Genomic DNA, 5,476 nt, shown 5'->3' on the forward strand with positions numbered 1-5,476 from the left:
ATTTATAGTCATGAATGGCTTACTGAGGTAAAAAAACAGACAGGCTGTAGATCAGACTTTAAGAAAAAGGAACTTAACTCTCTGGTACAGAAAAGAAATCAATAAAATGAGTTAATTTTTTGGTGGGGTCTCACACTTTTAACTATTACTGGCCTCAAACTAGTGGTAATTCAGCTTCCTCAAAATGTCTTATGACTGTTGGCATGAACCATCTTACTTGGCTGTTAGTTTAATTCATTTGATAAAACAGTCAAGTTTTTCTTCCTTTGTTCTTTTATTTCTGTGTTTTTTCAAAGACAAAATCTTTATTTGCAGCTCAAGATGGCAATGAATTTGTGATCTTCCTGCCTCTCTCCCCCAATCCCACTGTTTCAGGAACTTACTACAACCAGAGCATTTTTTCCCAGAGAAAAGGACCAAACCCCGGGCCTTGAGCTTGCTTAGGCAAGTACTCCACTACTGAGCTAAATCCCCAAACTCCCACAAAATCATTTAAACAGACTTCCCTTAAAGAAATGGAGGAGCACTTTTAATCACTTTTAATTGTTAACAGAATATACTCTTATCCTGGAATTGGTTTGGGGCAGTGTATGTAGGGAAACTACAGCTTTGTATAATTAAATTTTGTAGGTGTTGTTGAAGAATATCATAGATTATTGAAAGGTTGGATTATATTAAACTTAATTAAATGTTTAACTTTAGTTACAAATAATTTACTACATATCTGTAAGTTGATAAGATTTCACTGATGCTTCCTTTAAAAAAAACAAAACAGAAAGGAATGAAATTAATCCAGTCATAACTGGATCCAGTTCTTTCTTATGATTAACTACAAAATGTATGTTTGAAACTAGAGACATGAATGTTAAAAACAGATAAAGTCCAGGAAACATACTTTAGACTTAACAAAGAAACCAAAAAGTAATGAAGTTTGATTATTTATCTTGTCTCTTTCTATTTTTAGCAATAATTGTTGGTCCTGACCCCTGCATGTTTTGTAGAAAGAAATTTAACTCAAAAAGTTTCTTGAAAATACACATGAAAACCATCCTGAATACCTTGCCAATAAAAAAATACCACTGTACTGACTGTGGTTACAGTACTAACAAAAAGAAATGTTTACATAATCATCTGGAGAGCCACAAGCTGACCAGTAAGGCAGGAAAAGATACAGGAATGTGATGAATGTGGAACCATGACTCTCAGGCTGGGGTTTTGTGTACCCACAGAACAGTGCATGGATTAAAAGTAGCCAGAAAAACGTACAACTGTAAGTTCTGTGAATATGAAACAGATGAACAGGCATTATTGAATCAGCATCTTTTGTCAGTACACAGCAAGAAATTTCCTCACATTTGTGTAGAGTGTGGTAAATGTTTCCATCACCCATCAGACTTCAAAATGCACATATGAGTTCATACTGGAGAGAAGCCCTATGAATGCCAGTATTGTGAGTACAAGTCTTCAGACTCTTTCAACTTGAGTTGAAACACATATAAAAATTAAGCATAATAAAGAGATACCATTGAAGTGTGGCATCTGTGCCCTGACTTTCTCAGGCACCAAAGAGGCACAGGAACATGCTCTTACACACCAAGAAAGCAAAAAACACCAGTATTTGCATTGCAACCATAAGAGTTCAAATTCAAGTAATTTGAAGCAACACATAATTTCAGTTCACACAAAGGACTATCCTCATAAGTGTGAGATGTGCATCAAAGGATTTCATAGGCCATCAGAACTCAAGAATCATGTGGCTACTCACAAAAAGTAAAATAATGCACTGGTGTAGACACTGTGACTTTAAGAGTCCAGATCCGTTTTGCTAAGTCACCATATTCTCTCAGTTCACACAGTGAATGTTCCATTTAAGTGTAAGGGATGTAATAGGGGATTTCAACAACAGTATGAGCTTCAAAATCATATGAAGACCCACAGTGGCCGGAAAGTGTATCAGTGTGAATACTGTGATTATAGCACTACAGACGCCTCAGGCTTTAAGCGGTATGTTATCTCCATCCATACCAAAGACTATCCTCACTGCTGTGAGTACTGCAAGAAACGATTCCAGAGACCCTTTGAAAAGAATCAGCATATAATGCGACATCATAAAAAAGTCAACCTGCCCTAAGAATACATCCTAAAATTTAGAGATGTTGACTTTGAAGCAAGAGATTCATTTTGAAAGCAATCATCCTTGTTCACATCCAATATTGAGAATTTGATAATCAAATACAAATACAATATTGCTTCTGTTTGAATTTACATTTTACTGAGTAAGATGTTCTATATCTTGTAAACTTTATTTACTAACTGAGAGAAACAAATTTTCTTTAACAACATAGTCTGTGATTCTATGCCAATTTTTTTTTTGTCTTGGAAGCCTTTGTACCATACTACTACCTTACTCATCTCAATGGGACTTTTGTAAGACAAAAATTAATATTACTAACTTGAAAAGTAACTTTGTAAAAAAAATATACATTATAGTGATATTGCCAGCATAATTGAGAAATTCTTCTGACACGCCTTACTATCAAAATATGGAAATTATTTCCTTGTCTTAATATTTTCAAATTTTTGACAATGCAACTTCTAGTTGAGTCTCTACCACTGCTGATTATAGGAAGTTGACTTCATTGGGCTTACTTTTCATTTTTGTTTATAGAGGTCATTTTGATCTTGATTGTAGTACTTTACCTCTCTTTCTTTTCATATATAGCAGAATTTTAGAAAACCCTAAATGAAAATTTCTGCTTTTTCTTGAGTTTCAATGTTTTGTGGTTTGTCTTGCAGTTTTGTTCAATAAATAAAAATTACAGTAGATTGAATTTTGTTGACTTACAGAAATATATCACGACTTGTAGCATTATTTTGCAAATTGGCATTGAAATGAAGTTTAAATTTTAGGTACATCTGTTCCTTCCTGACAATGACAATCCATCACAATTTGTAAGAACTTGGAAAATCCTGAGTTATATGGGATTATCTGTACACTTGGTATTGAGAAAATCTAAAATTTAGGTAGGTAATTAGAGGAAAAGGACCTTAGTTAGAAGTAATGATATTATTCTTAGTTTTGGTAAATGAAAAGCAGAAGCTGAAGTGTTTTTACCAACAGAATATTTTAATAAAAGCTGCATTTTACTGAAAACTTTAGGGAAACCAGATCCATGTCCAGCTCCTTATTTTTCTGTGAATGCTGTCTTGAATGAAAGTAAAAACTCAGAGGCTGTTACTTCATTTTACATACTTAGTCCTGTAAGAACGTAGATGTGGCCAATTCAGCACTTATTTTGTATTTTTTCTTAATGTGCTTTTTTTAAGATAGCATATATATTAATTGGCTACTTACATTTTTTATTTGAGATTTGACATTTTATACAGTTAGTCATGATTGTAGGACATATTATACAATTAATCTAGCTCATTGGATTTGATTATATAGAATTTTGAAGAAAACATTTGTTATATTCCCTCAGTAAACTACTGGTATGTGGGTATTGAAACACTGGAGAATATTTGAAGGAAAAAATTTCCTAATTGATAACTCCTTTGGTCCTTAATGGTTTTACTGCCAGGTTTCCTTTTTTACTGTGATTCTGATATTCAGAAGTAATATTTACAGGTTTAGATTCTAAGTAATTGGTGCTTGACATGTTCTGAAACAGGATAAATTTAATTCAATACTAAATATATAATACATTCAGTACATAGCATTCATTTTTGCCAAGCAAAGCTCAGACAGAACTTTGAAAACTCCTATACCTTCTAGCACCTGAGTTTATCCCCTTTAGATTTGAGTTGGTATTCAGTGAACTGTTCTTTATGTCTAACACTCTTGTGATCTTGAATTTTCCTTTTCCTAAAGTGATATAAAAAGAATGTTTTAAGATGAAAAATTTAACCATAAGAAATTAAATAAACATAAAAAATACTTTATAATCTTTGTATTTCTCACAGTCTCCATACAGACTTAATTTTTTTAATTCTGAGTACAATAGTCAAACTTTTGAAAGGGTGATAAAAGTTTGGAAAGTAAGTATCATAAATTACATAAAAATGAATTGTGCTTATAGTTTACTTTTCATTTATTTTAATGATTAGCAAAGCTAGAAAATTTGTTCCAGCCAAAACTTTATAAAGGTATAAAGTCTTAAAGGAGGTGATATATTTCATTGGAATTGCCTGAAAATATTCCATCTTTCCTTTGTACAACATTATAAAATACCTGAAAATGCTTAAGAGAAGTGACATTGTAAATGTGTACTTGAGAATAACATACAGAAAATAAAATGAGACTATTTTTCTGTTAATAATATCTATTGAATTTGAACCAAACAGTAGTCAACACTTAAAACACTTATGGGGGAGAGGGGAGTGCATCATTTTTTGAAATGTATTTGTGTGTGTGTGTGTGTGTGTGTGTGTGTGTGTGTGCATGCCAGGAAGAGCATATGTGCAGAAGTCAGAGGACAACTTGTAAGACTAAAATCTCAATTTCTACAATGGTCCCAGGATCAAATTCAGGTCAAATTCATCAAGTGTGGCAGGAAGAGTTAATTGGTGGGGGTATGTAGGCAGGATACAGGAGGAGAGCATAGGAAAGGCAGAACTAACACTGAAGACTCACCCTTTTTATCCCCATTTCTCCTATAACATTTAATATGAAGCTTTTGTTAGTATTTCCTTTCTGTTTTCTTTCTTGATCTTTAGGTGTTTTTTGTATGTTTTGAAGTGCCTCATCATTCCTTTCAAAAGTAATTTCCTCACGGTATTTGCTCTTTAATCCTTTCACTGGACACTTTGCAAAACAAAACTATGGGGTGCAATTTTTTAATACAGAAGTTACTATTATGGTTTCACATTGTAAAATAAAATTGTTCTCCAGGAAATTAAAATGTAAAACAGCTCCAGTAATAAACACTGTCACCTTAACTACTTAGAAGCTTTACTTTAAAAAACTAGAATTATTTTCTTTTCACTTTTCCTTTGATTTTTCTGGGTGTAATCACATCATTCACTCACTCCCCTTTATCCCTTCAATCCCTTCAAAACTCCTCCTGAATACCACTCCTTACTCTCTTAAATTCATGGTGTCTTTTGTTACATGCAATGTGTGTGTGTGTGTGTGTGTGTGTGTGTGTGTGTGTGTGTGTGTTTGTGTGTGTTCTAATTACAACCCATCCACTCTGTCTATCAATTTTATTCATATGTGTGTTTTCAGGGGTGATCATTTGGTACCTAGTGACCTAGTTTCTAATGGCCAGGCATAATCTTACTTTTTTTTCTAGTTTTTTTGGGGTTTTTTTTTGGGTTTTTTTTATTTTTTTTTTTTTTTTTTTTTGGTTTTTTGAGACACTGTTTCTCTGTGTAGTTTTGCGCCTTTCCTGGAACTCACTTGGTAGCCCAGGCTGGCCTCGAACTCACAGAGATCCATCCACCTGCCTCTGCCTCCGAGTACTGGGATTAAAGG

At 33.4% G+C, this 5,476-nt stretch overlaps 1 pseudogene; it reads left to right on the forward strand.

Annotated features, from left to right (window-relative positions):
* Nucleotides 1–964: 964 nt before the first annotated feature.
* Nucleotides 965–3,548, forward strand: LOC118576052 (annotated as a pseudogene).
* The last annotated feature ends 1,928 nt before the right edge of the window (nt 3,549–5,476 follow it).

The sequence above is a fragment of the Onychomys torridus genome, unplaced genomic scaffold (assembly GCF_903995425.1).
Source record: "Onychomys torridus unplaced genomic scaffold, mOncTor1.1, whole genome shotgun sequence".
Classification (NCBI taxonomy): Eukaryota; Metazoa; Chordata; class Mammalia; order Rodentia; family Cricetidae; genus Onychomys; species Onychomys torridus.